This window comes from Drosophila subpulchrella, chromosome 3L (genome assembly GCF_014743375.2).
Source record: "Drosophila subpulchrella strain 33 F10 #4 breed RU33 chromosome 3L, RU_Dsub_v1.1 Primary Assembly, whole genome shotgun sequence".
NCBI lineage: Eukaryota > Metazoa > Arthropoda > Insecta > Diptera > Drosophilidae > Drosophila > Drosophila subpulchrella.
The window spans coordinates 16567179-16585110 of record NC_050612.1 but is presented as its reverse complement, the minus strand read 5'-3'; the positions used below and the strand labels follow the sequence as shown (position 1 = coordinate 16585110).

At 38.3% G+C, this 17932-nt stretch overlaps 1 protein-coding gene across 6 annotated transcripts in view; it reads left to right on the top strand.

The window, feature by feature from the left end:
• The first annotated feature begins 2895 nt into the window (after positions 1–2895).
• The window catches only part of LOC119555312 (brain-specific angiogenesis inhibitor 1-associated protein 2), a 32926-nt gene continuing 17889 nt past the window's right edge, over positions 2896–17932 (top strand). For all 6 annotated transcript variants that reach the window (XR_005219882.1, XR_005219881.1, XM_037866635.1 and 3 more), the window contains exon 1: positions 2896–3137. The gene's annotated coding sequence lies outside the window, so the exon portion shown is untranslated. The remainder of the gene's footprint in view (positions 3138–17932) is intronic.

The following is a 17932-nucleotide window of genomic DNA, read 5'->3' as shown; positions in this document are numbered from 1 at the left end:
ATGTGCCTATAAAAACTCTGGTTTCGCTTAGAAGAAAGCACATCTGTCACCGCAGTCCAAAATATCACCCAAGATGCGATCCCAGCTAGCTTTCTTCCTTGGCTTCGTGGCCCTCGTTTCGATTGCCTTGCCAGCCACTGGTCAAGCCACGCCCACTGCTCCGGCCACGCCGACCTCTCCAACTACTCCAACTTCTCCAACTTCTCCAACTACTCCAACTTCACCAAGTTCTCCAACTTCTCCAACTTCACCAACCTCTCCAGCTTCACCAACCACTCCAACTTCTCCGGCCACGCCCACTACCCCTTCGGACCCGACAGCGCCCGCCACCCCAACGTCACCCACCACGCCCACTTCCCCCACCCCGGCAACCGGAAACAGCACAGCCTCCACCACCGCAGCTCCAACCACCGTGTCTCCAAACAAGAAGGTGGTTGTGGTAACTCATCACAAGAATAAAATAACCAGACCGAAAAGGATCACCAAGATCCACCACAAGTTTGGTGGCAGTGAGAACCGATCTCAGCGGGACCGAAACCAATCCCACCGGAACCGTAACCGATTGCGCCGAAACCGACCTCGCCGGAATTAGGATAAACACCTGATTTCGACAGACCCAAAAGATTTCGTTAAACGACTCACACGCATTTTGTAAACCCTACTGTTATTTTAGTTTTATTTTAAGTTTTTTATGTTTGCAATATTAAATGATCATTTTAATAAAAATAATTCAGAGAAATTGGTTACAAGGAATTCAAAACAAGGTGAAATGGGAAATACAACTCAAATTAGGCATCAAGAAATAATTTTATATGAGGTGATTTTTATATCTCTGTTAGAAAACTATCGCACTTTCTTGCATTATATTTCTTTAAGATCTTCCCAAAGCATTTGAGGGTATATATGCAGACTTCTGTTGCTTGGAAAAGTGACCAACGAATTAAAGAAATAAAACCAAGTGTGGGCCGTTTATATAAAAATTATATATTTGATTAAAGGAACAGTGCGTATGAGCTGTAAATTTGAAGACCAGATCGCATAAAACGACCATCAAACGTGTTTTTTCAATAAATTTTCATTTGGAGAAGGACTCCAAAAACTGTCATGCAAGTGTGGACCATCCTATTGTACATGTAACACTCTATATTGTATAGCACTATAAATAGCCCTTCCCTCAGATAAAATTATTTCTTGGATCTAACGTAAGTTGTATTTCTATTTCCGCCTTGTTTTCAAGTTCTCGATAAAAAATAACTGAATTATTTTCAATAAAATGATCATTTAATATTGCAAACATAACAAAACTTAAAAGAAAACTAAAATAGTAGAAGGGTTTACAAAACGCGTTAGGGTCGTTTAACGAAATCTTCTGGGTCTGTTAAAATCAGTCATTTTCTTTAATTACGGCGCGATCGGTTCCCTTTCCTATGGCGGATGGTGGTGATCTTTTTCGGTCTGGTGATTTTACTCTTGTGATGAGTAACAACCACCACCTTCTTGTTAGGAGACACGGTGGTGGGAGCTGCGGTGGTGGAGGCTGTGCTGTTTCCGGTTGCCGGGGTGGGGGAAGTGGGTGACGTTGGGGTGGTGGGCGATGTTGGATCCGAAGGGGTAGTGGGCGTGGCCGGAGAAGTTGGAGTGGCTGGTGAAGTTGGAGAGGTTGGTGAAGTTGGAGAAGTTGGAGAAGGTGGTGAAGTTGGAGAAGTAGGAGAAGTTGGAGTAGTTGGAGAGGTCGGCGTGGCCGGAGCAGTGGGCGTGGCTTGACCAGTGGCTGGCAAGGCAATCGAAACGAGGACCACGAGGCCAAGGAAAAAAGCTAGCTGGAATCGCATCTTGGGTGATGTCTTCGACTGTGGTGACAGATGTGCCTTATTCCAAGCGAAACCAAAGTATTTATAGCCAAATTGTAGGAAGATGTTTTTCAATTGTTTGTCCAAGCAAACAGTTTGTTTTTGTGCGTTAAGTTGCGGCTCACCATTATAGGAAACTAGGTTATATAAACAATGATTATAGCCATATAATACAATTCATTCAAGATAAATATTTAATCAATATGAAATGAATTTGAACTGCCTATATTAATACTACATGGTTTTTCAAACTTACTTCATGTATTCCAAAGAATGGCAAGAAACTAGTTTTTTACGAATGAACCCTCATATGTACATATATCCTCCTGCTATCTGTTGTCCCGCAGCTTAAGTCCTTACAAAATACAACAAGTTAATGAAAGTAGTTTTTTTTACGTAAAAAAGGTAAGTCTCTTTAACTAACTATTTGTAGCCATGGATAAATATTAAAAACAAACATCTGGAGGTAAAAATTTACGCATTTATTCAACGTGGCGGATACGTTACATTTGTGTACCCTTTGTATCCGTTATAGTGTATTACAATTTCATTCAGAAGTTTCCAATGTAGTGAAGGAGGACACCTTTCCGAACCCACAAAGTAGATGTATTCAGGAATAGCATTGACTTTATGTACTTAAAACTATCTAAATTAACTAAAATGGAAATATAATAATAACACTAACAAATCTTACATTTTTTAAATTAAAAAGAAAATATTTAATCGTTCAAGAAAACGAAAAGAAGTATATAATTTAACATATATGCTTTTTTACATGGTCTAGAAATTTCAGGTAAACTAAAAGGTGAAAAGAAAAACGATTATTATAATTAAGATGGTGTTACGGTGTTAAATGTGTAAGCTTGGGTCGTAGTATCTTTTTAAAGACAAAAGTAGACTTTTCGGCGATGTTAAAATGGCCAAGATAGCTCAGAAAGACGTAGTTCCATTGGAAAGCTTTAGTGGGGTAGCTTTTGAGCGCGTGGCGCTTGGTGGAATTGGAATCGAGAGCCAGACGCCCCATCTTTGGGTCAGTTGAGTTTTAAGCTTCGATGCGTTCGGTTCGCTTTCCCGATTCCGCGTGATTCTGAGACCCGGTTTGGTGCAATTTAAACTCGCAACGTCTGCGCACTTAACGACCCCAAAAATACGACATTTCGGAGTGCTAATTGTTCGTGTTTTTTTGTCCAAAACATAAGTGTGAGAATTTAAAAACTTCCTTTGAAATATATTTGGATTTACGCATTTGGATTTGCTCTACACGCACTGATTTCTGGCGAATAAAAGGTAAGATATGTACTTTTATGCCTGACAACTATTGGGTTCGGAAATCCGTTTAATATTTCTGGGCGGACCACTTCCGCCCAATACTGGAAGCCGCCTTTCTATTTGCCATTTTTCTGGGTGCACATTCAGTTGAATGGATTTCCACAAGTACAAGTATTACTTAATTTCTTTGCTTAATCCGATTTGCGTGCATTGAACTTTTCATCTTTGGGTATTTTTCGCTGTTGATGTTGTAGTCGCTGTTATTATTTTTTTTTGTTTTGTTGGACTTTATTTTGCACCAACTTCTTGTGGTTTATTCTTGTTGTTGCTGTTGCGACTGTTGATTGTTTTTTGTTTCTCCACCATCTCAGTCTGGCAAACGGCTTGTTCTCGTTTTATTTAATGAGTTCCCCGGTATTTCAGCCTTTGTGTTGCATTGTTCGAAACCCTGTTTGTTCAATAGGTCTAAAACGTTTCAGCGTTCCAAGCCAAAACAAAATTATTAGCAAGTGGATTTGACTTTAATGGGGTTTTCTGATCGCTTAAAGTCGCTTAAAGCTCTCATGAATGAAATGCCTGGCTGAGAAGTGTCTCCATTTTGGGATATAATTTTATAAACGGTTTTACTTTTAATCAATATAATTTGTCTGCTACTAAGCTACTGACGAATACTAACAAACCTAAGAAATCAAGTTGTATTTATCTTCAAAAAACCATCAAAAGTTTTAAATCAATACTAAAAAACTTATTTAAGGTGTGTAATATATGTAATTTACTTGTGGTAAACAAAAGTTAAGTCCAATACAACTAAATTTAATCAACAATATACACCAATCAAAATAAGTGAAATTTTGTATTATTTTTTGATTCTATAATTTTTTTTAGTTATAATATATTTTTACTATGCAATTTGCCAAGGAAATATGATCTGTGGCTTGCAATCTTACAAGATTGTTAGTTTCATAGGCTTTTCTGCAAGTGTAAAAATAAATACTTTTACCAGTTTTCTTCTAAACCTAATGAGTAACAGCTCTCTTCCGATGAAACTCCTCGCTGGTTTCACATCATTATTAACTCTTTAGCAAGCTAATAACCAACCAATCGGGGATCGATGTCAAAATCTGCGCCCAGCATGTGCGACCCATTTTGGTTAGAATAACCACCGGACGGTCTATAAGGCACCTGTTCGATCTCCCGGACAGTTGACCGGGCTCATTATGGGGCCCAAAGACTAGCGGTACTCCCCGTCAAAAGCGATGCCGACACCTGCAGATAGAAAACCTATTGGGAACCCATTTGCTAACCCAAAAGCAAAGCCCAATCGCGAAAGCCACAAAGGCAATTCTGTGCAGAACAAAAGCCAAACGATCGGAGCCATTAAGCCAGGCCAAGAGTTTCGAGTCGCAGCCCGGCCAAAAGTCATTAAAGACAAAAATCTATTGAAAACGGCAAACAACACGCCTTAAAAATACTTTGCTGTCGATGTGGCGTTGTAGAAATATTTCTGCTGCACATGGGAGTTTTCGTGTTGGCCAGGTGGATGTGGTTGTGGCCCAAACCGCACCGCCCCCTCTTTGCCACCCCCCTTTGAGTTTAAGCCATGTTAATTATGCGCTTATCAGTTCGTTACAAACGCTCTGCAGTTTCTCTTTGGCGGGGAGTCCACGTACAACCCGCAATTACCTGGACACTCCGCTCGAGACCCCGTCGAATTCCATCGGCGTTCTAATTTCTTTGCTCTCTTTTCGCTCCGATTAATCAAAATGTATCTATCGGATGCCAGGCCTCCACAATTCATCAGCATATACACATGTGTACTACTGTAATTACTGGACACTGCTGAGCTGCCTTTGCATATGAGTACATAATGATAACCCTCGGAGCGATCCATTCGCTCTCCAAGCCATTTGGCTCACTTTCTCCTCCTTTTCGCGGCGCTGTGGCCCCGCCCCCAGCCCACCAAACACCGATGCGATTTGACAATCTATAAAAAATATTGATGATAATATTCAGTTTGTCTGAAAGGCAATGGCAATTATGAAAATCCAGGTGGGGATTTTTTTCTCCTTTTTGCTTAGAGACGACCACTCGAGGTGTGGATCGTTTTTAATTAAGAGAACCATTAATAATATCGGTAACATGGATTCAATACGATTTGGTTACTCCTTGCCTCTTTAGATTTTTTTTTTAATTGCTTTGGTAATTTACAAAGTGTACTAGTTTTCGAAAAGAACTTGTAATGGAAAAATCTAACCTCTTTAATGCTAATAGGACTCAAGCAATTATTGTATTTGTCATATTTAAGAACAACTTTTCATAATGAACTAATGCACAATATGTCTTAAAATTCCATTGTACTAAAACTTCACCTGCATCAGCATAAAGAAACCATTAAAAATATCACCCAAAAAGGGAAACTTAATGCACATTTTCCGCTTGCGTAATATCCTGAAGAAGCCACCAAATGATGAATGCGATGTCAAAAACGGAGAATTGGAAACCTAAAAACAAGGTATAGGTAAATTCGAAACTCCCGAATAATGGTGACTTTCTAACGTGGCCAGGCTGCTTCCTGATGTCCCATGGCTTTCCTAGGATTTCCTTTTTTCTTTTTTTTCTGCTTTTGCCTTGGACATTATCGCCCCGAAAACTCACTTGACAGCCAGACGCCGCCCCTGCGCCCCCTTTTTGCACCATTGTCATTGGAGTCGACGACTCCACGCGGACCGACTGCATTTCCCACTCAAGACAACATTTCATAAAGTTTATTAAACTTTAACCAAATTGTTAAAGCGTCGATTTGCCCGCTACCTCTGCCCCCTCGGCATTCACTTTTTGTGCTGCCGTAGGCGCACCAAACGAGTCCATCAACTTTGGCCAGCCTCGGACCAAAACAAATTGCCACATTGGCAGCCGCAGTTGGCTCGAATGCATTGGTAATGGTAATGGTAATGGTAGTGGCTTTAACCACGGTCCAGGGTATTTCGTTTTCCTTGAAGTGGCAGGCATTTTCCTCGAACACTCGAACACTCGCACCACTCGAATCATAATCACTCAGTGCATGGATATGGATTACCTGCCTTCGTGTCGCCGCCCGAGAATCGCAAATTAATTTCAATTTTGCGTTATCTGTCAAAAAGTAAAATCTATTAAGCGACCACTTCCTTCAGTGGGAAACGCGATGGGGAAATGCAAGAAATTCAATTCACTCTTATGCAACGGAAATCGACAGCTGCGGTATTGAACAACATTTTGGCCATAACTTGTGGATATTAGCATTATCTTACAGATATTTGCAATTCGACTGTGGGCTTAACACTAGTATATCTCATGGGAATTTATTGAACTGATGGTTGCACTAATGGTTATATGTTTTTCTGCATTCTTGCTTAAAATACCGAATAATTTAGGATTTGGGCACTATATCAAAATACATAATATGTATATTAAAGAAAATCCTCTCCTAAATGAATATCTAAGTTTTATAATATAAGCCGTTGTATACAAAACGTTTTTTTAAATTGTTTAAAGTTAGTTAATAATCATTAAAATGAAATTTATATTTGAATAACAGTTGCGCAACTGAGGATTTTTTTAAGCTTGTATTTAATATTTCCTTAAATACCATACTAACATCAAATACTCTTTGTAGATATATAGTTTAAAATCAAAACAAATTTTCATTTAAACAGATTATTGGTAAATAATAAAACCGTTAGTATTTTTAAAAGGGAATTGTTGGCGACTTTGAATTTTATTAGTGAATAAAAATGTCTAAGCAAGTGAATATTGCTATTATGGGCTAAAATAAAATGTATTTTTTTGGTTTAAAAAATGCTAACTGAAATTAAATCAGCCTTAAATTTTTCAATCTTTTTTGCCATAAGTTTGAAGGTTGCACCTCTTACCAGCGCTCGAATGGAGTAAACTGCAGGCTGAACATAAGTATCTTTCACATGTGAGCAGACAAGACCGTACGAACAATAACAAAACATGGCAGTGCATTTGACTTAATTAGGAAATTGTACAAGTGCATGTGCTGAACCTTAGGACGGCAACGGCAATTGGCATTAGCCACATTAACCGCATTTTTCCATCAGGCAGTCAGGCAGTCAGGTGAGCCGAGCGATATGTCACCACTTGACTAGCCGCCTTTTCCTTCACCCACGAAGTTGCATTTGCATTGAAAGTTGTTTTGGTTCGGTTCCAATGGAAATCGAAAATTCCATCAGGGAATCGCGTTTCTTTCAACCGGCTAATGGCAACGGATCGCAGGGAAAAAATACCGATTTGGTATTGAAATTTTACAATCGTCGTGGCAACCGGCTGACATTGAGGATGTTGGTCAAATGTCAAGGGTTAACAATACGTGTTCGTTAGTTGTTGTAAAGTGCTTTGAAGTTCTTTTCTATCACCAGTTTACACAATTATTTGGTCAAAATGCTAAGAGCTCTTAACATTTTTTGTATGGTGCACATTTTTTTGAGTTTGAAAAAAGTTTAGAGCCTGTTTTAAGGCCAAATTAATTTTTTATCCCAAGTTCAGATGAGCCTGCTTCGGTCATTAAAGACACTTTTTTTTGGTAATAGAATGCTCTTTATTTTGTTATACACAACATATTTGTAGTTCCAGTCGCTAATATTGATGCTAGCGCCCGAAAAAGTTTAAAAAGTGGGTCAAATTTAAGAGGCGTAGGCATAAATTTAATAATTTAAATAATAATAAGCGAATTCCGCTTTAAATATATATTTTCTAATATATTAGATTTCAATTTGTGTCACCTTAAAGACCAAACATATGTGCTTAATTAAAGATTTTTATTTATTTTAAATGGTTTAGATAAAAGCAATTTTTGGTTTTCAAAATAAAAGTAGGTTTTAAACTCTTAATTTTCAAACCCGTTTTTTATACTTAGCCTTTTTATTATTTTAACATGCGGACGAGAAAACGCCTCTTAAACTTTAAAATGGCTTATTTAAAAACCCGGCATTTATTTTTATTAGCTCGTTAAATACTGTACCGAAACCATTTTATGTTTCGACATTAACTTGATTACATCAAAATGGATCAAAGTATTTCTTGGTTTTGTAAGATTTATCACCATAGATTCGCAGATCACGGTAATTTATTTTTAATTTTCTATATTTATTTATTACCTCATTTCGGACCACTTTGCTGCTGGCCGCTCTTTGCCTTCGAAGAACAAGTTTGTTTTGATTGTGAAACCGAAAGCCTTTGCTAAATTCGTGGCTGAGGGAAAAGAATGCGGCACAAATCGCCAGCAGCCAATAAACATAATTGCTCGACGGTTTTGCCAATCATTTCGTGGGCGTGTCTCTGTTTCTTTTTTTTTCCTGTGAATTTCCATTGCAGCGATTTATTTCATAGAAAATCAATTGAATGCGCGAACTGCAGAAACTTTCATTAAAAAATGCCGAAACGTCTGGGACAATTGGACATTGCGCATACGCCCGGTTGGCCACAGCTTTATTATGGAAATGCAATTTTAGACGTTTCCTCATCGAATATTATAGGTATATAATTTTATACCCGCCCACTTTTTCCAACACGCGAAATAATAACACGCATGTCGACCCAATTGCGATACTATCTTTTTATTCGATTTGCTCTGCGCTTGCAAATCCAAGTGGAACAAGTTTTGGCTTGATCCAATGACCTCAAACCGAATTCAAATTGAGCAGAGCTAAGTAAAAAAGTTCACACCTAAAAGGCTTTGCTGAAAAGAGTCCGAACAGAAAACGCCACGATTTATTTGGGCCAGTCAAACAACATGGGCATTCAAAAATGCAGGTGAATAGCCGGCCAACAAGCTGAATTTCAGTCTCTGTACTCAGCTCACTCCGCCTTAGTTTCTGTTTCATTTTCAGTTTTCTGCTCAGTTTTGCCCTGCCCAGCAAATCGACTTTTGTGCCCGTTTTCAATGCAAATCGCATTAAGGCAAATGTTGCAAACGGCAGCCAGCTTTTGCACACACACCACAGGTAATTTGTAACAATTTCTTAATGACCAAGGTAGCGCGCAAAAAGCGGGCAAACGATACTCAAAACCAGCGAAATGGAATGAAATTAAATGTTATTGATAGCCAAGTCGAGCCGATGGACATGCAGAGCGAAATTGTGGGGAAAAACTATCAATATATCAGGATATAAACAAGTTAAGATAGTACAGTTTCTTACTTATAAGATATGCAACCTAACTAAAAGTTAACTACACATGAACATTTTCGTTGAATATTAATAAAATAAAATAACGTAAAGCGTAGACTGACTTAACATCATATATATTTTATGTTGGAAGTCTTTTAAGCTAGTTTTATCTGTAAATCAAAATCTCTTACTTCATTTCCTTTTGTAGAAGAGCATATTCTCAGTAAAAGTAAAAGTAAATCCCTCAGAATTTTTTTTTTGTGATCTTTTTATTTCATGACACGATTTTTTAAGACCCTCTCTCAAAAACTAGGAAATTACTAAAACTAATAATATTCTCTCTTGATCCTTAAACAATGCAGTTGTGCTCAAAGCATTAATCAAAATTATAATTACCTAATTTAAGATATGGCTGCGTTTGCTTATTTAGCCTACCATTATGTATACTATATTTTACTCATAGTTGCCGCACCAAACTATTATTACCTGATTAGTGTGGCATTTATTTCATTTTGTCTGCAGTTTTGCGTCAATACCATGCATCACACTAAGTCGGCTACTCGGATTTAATTGCCTTTCGGTTTTATTAAGTGGCTAATAAGAGAGTCTATATTGGCAGCACGGATAGCTCCGTGAAGTTGCTAATGCTTATTACGGTCAATTTGCTTTGCTAAGCCGCAATTGCCTTAGACATTCGATGGATGAAGTATGGACCATCTCCGTTCGTTGGCCTATGCGATTTTCATTTTGCATACACCTCACAATCTCCATTTTCGCATGGCCAAATAAATCGCAGCGTTTTGAGCATCTTAAAGTAAAAGTGGGGCTGTTAAACTTTTCGGGGTTTATGCGTTTGCAAAAAAAATGTCTTTGTTTAGGAATAGTTTAAGCTTTTAAAGAGGCTTAATCCGAGATTTGGAGATGAGAAATACTTTCTCAGACCTTTCACAGGAAAATGGCACTTAGAGCTCCGATAATATAAATATTAAAATTTACTTTTAAGAGCTTTCTGCCTTTCTACGACTTTAATTTGGTCATTTATTCAACGCTTTTTTCTGTTCTATTACAGGTTTGTAACTCACTTTTTGGCTTGGATGAGCTAAGCTCACAATAACTCGGCGCAATTTATATTTTTAATCGAGGTTCAAGTATGTGGGCAGGGATCCAAATGCAAATCAACATCCACAACAAACAGACAAATCAAAAATGCTAATTACGCAGGTAGAAATCAAAGTTCGGCCAGCAAATGAGTAAAAAGCGAGAAAAAGGAAAGCCAAAAATTGGCTAAATCGCCGACCGCCAATCAATGTGACTGTTTGCCTAATGGAAATTGAGTTTTTGGCCATTGCAGGCGGATTGAGATTTATGCCAAATGTCTGCGAGCTTTCAAGTTCAATGCAATGGGAAATTTCAATTAACGAAAAATAAAGATTTCCAAAAAACTGAAATAGGCAGGGAAAAATAGAAATTGGCCACTTGAAAGCGATTCACCGCCGCGAGCAGACAAAACAGAGGAAGCGACAGATGACCAGATACAAAGAGACGAAGATACAAAGATACAAAGATACATAGATACAGCGAACGGTCTTGTCAACCAACCTACGCTTTTTGTGCACTTGACCGGCTAATGGCTTTTTTGCGTTTCATTGAGGCTTTAAGCATCTTGGCTTTTCACAATTTGGCAGCTTGTTGAAAGTGAAATGTGTGAAAATGGCTAATTAAATGTACGACTGTCTATGAACCCCCCTTTTCCCCAAAAGCCCCAAAAGCAACAAGATCATCTTCTTCTCGGCCTGGGATAATGTGATTTGGCTAGCTCACGTTGCGGGTTTTCACTGCGGCTAATTATGAAATTTCTGCCGGTCCAAAGTGCTCTTTTGTTTTGCCGCCTTCTCAGTTCGGAGAGCAAGTCATTTCCGTCGGTTTATCGAGTGATTTTTACGAGTGCCGATCCCCAAAAACCTGAAAGCCCCATTTGTTTACTTCTGTTTTTACTTTTGCTGTTCTGCTCGCGGATCAACGAAATGTTTAATAACGCTCAGCACGTAGTTGTAATTACGCTTCAAGTTTGTTGCCTGAGTCTTTTGTTTTACGACTAATTTGAGCCACAAGTGTTGAACATAAAACTGGTCGGCCATAATTGGGGTTATGGTTTTGATTTAATGCCCTGTACATTTGGTATACAAACCTAGATATATTAGAAATGCAAAAAAAAACATTAGGAAAGACGAATGTGTGTTAGAATGGTATAACCTCTTATTGTATTGGAAATTTAAACCTTTTTCTTTCGTAATAATGGTTTTTGACCAAAGATTTCACAATGGATTCTCCCTTTCAAAACTAAATAGCGAATTCATTTTGTAATTTATGCAAATCTCTTGAACTCTCTGTTCAACTGTTGAACTCTAATGAATTGAGTAAGCTGAATAGAAATCAAGTTCCCCTCCCAAATTCTCGAATAATGAAATTGACAGATTGGCAGTCGACAAGAAAGGGAGAAATTTAGTGAATACTAAATGCAAATTTCGATTTGCATAATGTAATTTTAGCGAAAATTATAGATTCTGTAACTGGTTATTGGGAATCGTCGGAATGCAAGCCCGAACAAAGCTGCAGAAAAAAAAATCAATTTTAGCACAGATCGCAAACCGGTTTTTCCTAATCAAAACTGTGTCAAATCTTTGAGAATGCGATGGAGAATTACGCAGATATTTCAAATTGTACAAAAAAAATATTTGTTTTAGTCAGGTGGGCATTTGTCTCGAATGGCAAATCGAATTTTTTAGTGTCTTTTCGGTTTTTTTCTGAAACTCTCGAACTAATTGGGCCTCCGACTGCATAAATAAACGTGGAGCGGTCGTATAAGTTCATTGACTTGGATTCTAATACGATTTCATGGTTTGGGTCTTATAACTGTGCCACCTTTCTGAAGTCGATAAACGAGCAGTTCCAACGTTAGAGACGCAGATTTCAGAATATTATCAGCTTTTGACAGTGGGAAAGTTTCGGGTGAAAGGGCGGATAGTAGGATTTATTTTAAAAAATATCTTAAAATGTTTAATTAAAACCTTGAACTTTTAATGTACCCATCTACGCAGCTGATAAATAAATAAATATTTATTTATGCAAGGGGATTCATTATACCCCGTTTTTGCTGCCGTGTATTTAGACAAATATTTATTTGGGATTACTTGACATTATAATAAACCACAGAATTATTCCCCCGAAAAGTACAAATTTGTTTATATTTATTCAAGTAATGAGCGAATCGCTGGTGCTTGACAAATTCACGGGGCCTGGCTGGCGACGGAGTTTCTAATGGAATAAATAAATTTAGCCAACGAATGGTACTGGCAGATACTTTTTATACCCTTGCAGAGGGTATATTGATTTCAGTCAGAAGTTTGCAACGCAGTGAAGGAGACGTTTCCGACCCCATAAAGTATATATATTCTTGATCAGCATGACTAGACGAGTCGATCTAGCCATGTCCGTCTGTCCGTCTGTCCGTCTGTCCGTCTGTCCGTCTGTCCGTCTGTCCGTCCGTTTCTACGCAAACTAGTCTCTCAGTTTTAAAGCTATCGGGCTGAAACTTTCCCAAAAGTCTTATATCTTTTGCAGGTAGTATATAAGTCGGAACCAGCCGGATCGGACAACTATATCTTATAGCTCCCATAGGAATAATCGGACAAAAAAATGAAAAAAAATTATATCTTTGGTGTTTTTTAGCATATAAACTCCTAAGCTTGGAAATAACAATTTTTAAATAATTTTGAATTTTCAATTAAATTTTATCGAAATCGGACGACTATATCATATAGCTGCCATAGGAACGATCGTAAAATTTGTGGAAAAATAATATGAAAAAAATTATAGCTTCGGTGTTTTTCAACATATAACCTCCAACGCTTGGAAATAACATTTTTTAATTAGTTCTGAATTTCGAATTAAATTTTATCAAAATCGGACGACTATGTCATATAGCTGCCATAGGAACGATCGCAAAATTGGTAGGAAAATAATATGAAACAAATTATAGCTTCGGTGTTTTTTGACATATTATCTTATACTATTGGGAATATCATTTTTTGTGTTTTTAAATTTAATAATTATAGCTGCAAGGGTATATAAGCTTCGGCTTGCCGAAGCTAACTTCCTTTCTTGTTATATAAAGCAATTGCTGGGCTGAGATATTATTCTCGTTACTGCTGGCTCTTTTTTCTCATTCAACTGGAGTTTGATCTTTGTTATTTCGGCTTGTTATGCCATTGTTGTTGTGGTTAGTGCGGTTGCAATGCTGAAAATAAAAGTGAGCGCCGTCTTCTCGAGAGGCTTTTGGTTGTGGTTGCCATATACGAACGTATGTATATCTGACAGATATTCAATCTTCATCTTCGCCATCAAATCGTTCGTCAAACGTGTTTTATTGTATGAGATACTTGCGCTATTTTCTGTGTCTTGTCTTCTCATCTCAAGTGGGTTCTGAGCCCCCTTTGCCCCTTTGCAACTACCTCGTATTTTATGGTCTGTGCCAGGCTGATATTTCTCGATGTGGTCGCTGCCATTGGGTATTACCTGGGTCTGGGCCTGGGCAGTCACGACTTCTGAACAACCAGCCCCATATAGCCGACGACAGCTCAAGGTCGCATTCCTTGCAGGTGACGCAGTCGTCGGTTGTCGGTCGTTTGGCCATTTGTTTCACTTCGGCACTCCAAGTCGGTTTCTACGGGTCTTAGGACCCCGCGACTCCGAGTATCTCTATTTCGGTGATTGGTTAGTGGGCGGACAAATGAGCTATGGTTTCGGCTACTGATCCGCTGCTCAAGCCAAGAAAACCCCATGACAAGTGCCTGGGAATCAATCAACTTTGGTTGCATTTACTTGGAGCACGTGGGGAAGTACTTATCGCGGTTAGTTCCGCTTTTAATATATTTTTGGTGGTTCTTTTTATAAATTAAAAATAAATTTTAAAATGCTTAAATTTTAAAATAACTTCAGTGACTGCTCTTATTTTATGATTAATATCTTAGATTTAGGAATCTCTGCATATTTTTAGGAATTCTTAATATTACTTGTTAGCCTTATGCAATTTTTGACTAATATTAGAACATCTTAATGATTATTGTTAGATTAATAATCAAAAATTATGGTTTTTTAATAGATTAGGCTTAAGAAGCTCTAAAATTAGTCGTAGACCTAATGCAATTATAGACTATAAATAATTCCTTACCGATATTATTTACCCCTTAGATAATCGCCCCTCGTTCTCGCATCTTTAATCTTTTTATGTTGATCAACATCACAAAATCGTACGATTTTCTTTGGAATTTTCCCTCATTTACTTTGATGTGGGTGTAGATCGTACAGACAGTTCCTGTTCAGAGATATAGGCATTGCCATTAACGCTCCCAGAGAAAAACCAAAGACAAACTAGAGTCGGCACTTTGAGATTCCATCTGCACCTAATTTATGATGGGGAGAGCTTCTTTTTTCCCGCCAGCAATGGCAATAAACAGGAGATCCCAGTACGTGAGCAGTACTGCTAAATGAAGTCACGATCGTTCGGCCAAGAAGATCTGTGGGGGATGGGAGGTGGAGGCCCAAGTTGGGTGTGTCCGGCGATCAGCCTCCAGCCGATGGAATCTCACAGAGACGCAGAGCTCAGTGGGTTAATGGAACGGCAAAGTGAGACCGAGGAGAAGTAATTTCCGCTAAACGAGGATCTTCTAAGGCCAGATAGCTGATGATTAATGCATAAATTCATTAACATTTATTGAGGGTTTGCAAAACTTTCGAAACTTTCTTTATAAATTTACTCGCACTTCTAGTTTCTCTAGAATTTACGATTCAGGAAGCTGATCCCTATAACGAGGTCTAATTTCATAAAAGCTTAAAGATTTTGTTTCCTTGGTATTAAGTGTTTATTACTTTATCATTATATATTACTTGAATAAACTTGGATCCTTTTCATTTATAAGTACCATATGCTACTACTACCATAAAACGGTCCGGCTTTCTTTATTAAAAAAACTTGTTGAAATATTTAATGGTTAAAGGTTAATTGCAAAAAGCCAATGGTTTTCGGGTGAGGCCAGGTGAAGGGGCAGTAGTAGGGGTATTTGGGGTGGCTTAGTTCAGGGCTCGGTAAAACCTGGACTTCATCTCTTTGTGGCAAGTGTCAGTCGAGTTGGCTGCCAGTCGTCAGCTTCTCCTGTGCGTTCGAATCGCTTGGCTACGGTCTCGGATTTGGTACGTTGTTGGTCTTGGTTCGACAGCCCAGAGAGCAAAAATAACTTAAACTTTTACTTTCACTGCCAATTTGACTGAACGAACAGGCCTCGTCTCTCAATTTGCATGGCAGCTGAGGGGCAGAAAATGAGGTTTTGGTATGGTATGGTATGGTATACATAGTATGGTATTGTATGGTATGGTATGGCTGAACAATGTTATTGTGTGCTGTGTCTAAGACTCATTTGCAAATGTATCTGGCGGCAATTTAGCGCTCAGATACGAGCGCTTGCATCTGCAAGACCCTTCGCCCAGTGCATTGTCTTCGGCCTTTAGTTTAATTTTATTTTCACAACAGCCCCGGCAAAAACATCTTCGGTTCACCTTTGTCCAAGTGTTCAACACACGTGTATTCACATGTGCTGCAATTTGATCGTCACGTCGAGATCTCAGCCGCAGCAGGCAGCAAATGTTGATGATGAGCATTTGATAATAGTGCTTCGCGCACCAATCTTCTTCTCCGGCTTAACTGATGTTGGACATGCTGCTTAAAGTTGTTTACCCGATTATTCGCATGTATTTCGACTGTCAGGGAAATGGTCGTTGACTGCTCATCAGCTCTTCGATTCGGCGAAAGTTTTTCCAAGTGATTTGAGCCATCCGATGGATGGGAGGATGCACTCGGACTTGGTGAGAGGACTGTCCACACAAATGAACAAAGTTATTATGGGCTTATGTCTTACATAAAAAAATATTCTATTTTATTACCGAGGCTAACCATTAAAAATGTAAAACGATTTTTTTTAAAGTCATAACTTACCCTCTGCATTTTGATTTCTTAATGTCTTGTATCATTTTTTCAATATTACGTTTTTATTTATCTGAAAACTCTTAACTAGAGGTAATGTCCTAGTTAAATCTTTCGAACTTCTTTTTTAGGCTTGCCAAAAAAACATTTTAATATTCGTAAAATTAAAATAACGTTGAGAAAACTAATTTGTTTTTCCGTAGAACTAAACGTTGTGCTAACTTTATTTAAAGATAATCCACTAGAACCTTAAAAAGACATTGAGAAATTGGCCCTAAGTTAAGTTTGATTTGTTTTTTACATTCTTTCATATATGTAACTAACCAAGTTATTGTTTAAAAAACAAAAAAACCAAAGTTAAGCCAGCAATTAAAAGCCAATAATCATACAGCGGGGTCTTAGCTAAGCAATGTCAATTTCGATTTTCTCGGGTTAGGTTAGTTGGCCGGCCGTTTTGGCCTTGTTCTTAATAGACAAGCGCTGTTTTTGCATACATTTTCATGGCAGATGCATAATTAAGCCGTCGTCCACGGTGCTGTGATATCGGGTTCCCCGGCTGACCGCAGTGACGATGCTAACCTTGCATAAAAAGAATGCAGCTGCGAAGTTCGTTGCCTAAGTCTTTCGTAGGCGGGCAGCTCGGAATTCTAATGAAGGCTGGGGGGCGTGGCCCTGCCAGACATCACGTATACGAAAGCCTAACGAAAAAATGTAAAAACTAACTTTCTTTCCGACACTCTCACTCTGCCAGCTTATCTGGAATGTGTTTATCTTGCATCTGCATAAATATATAGCGATGCGACATCGAGCATTTCGTAAGATTTAAATGCGTTTTGTTTGAGGCATGTTTTCATTTTCATACGGCCGTGTTTATGTTGGAAATCTTCCGATCAGTTACAGAGATCGGAGTTAAAGACGCGTGTGCCTACGTAATCGACTTGGCACGTCTTTTGGCCAGGTGAAAGACCCCAAGATACGAAAGTCACCCGCGGCGAAGTGCTGACATATTGATGCTGGCTGCCTGTTCCACGGCAGTTCAATGGTAGCAATGGTAACAATAACAGAATTCGGCTTATATGGTGTGTCACACTCGATTCCACAATTAAGTTGGTAAAAGTCAACAATCTGAGCTGATATACGAAGTGAGATGCGGTATACGAGTGCCTCTATGAACAGAAACAATGAGGGAAGGGCATCGAGATGAGGAAGAGAGAGATTTAGTTTGAAATTATTACAATTATATCTTTGAAGTTGTAATCAAGACCCACACAACAATGCAAAGTAATGCAAAGAAATCTTATGATGAGATAGGTGAAAAAGTAAACGAAAGTAGTTAGAGTCAAGAGGCTTGATACTTTTTGAACATCTAGGGTTTTTATCAATGTTTTTTTTACAATCCAGGGTAATCCCAAAAAATATGATAATATTTTGTGAGCCTTATAATTGATTTTTAAGAACATGGAAGATCAAATTTAAATACGTTTCTCAAACTTTAAAATTCCTTATTAGACTTGACATACTCCATTTACCCAAGTAATCTTCAATTAGGTGCCAGCTTCGTTGTAAGAAAATCAAATTCAAATTAAGATTCCGACCAAAGCTTTGCCTCG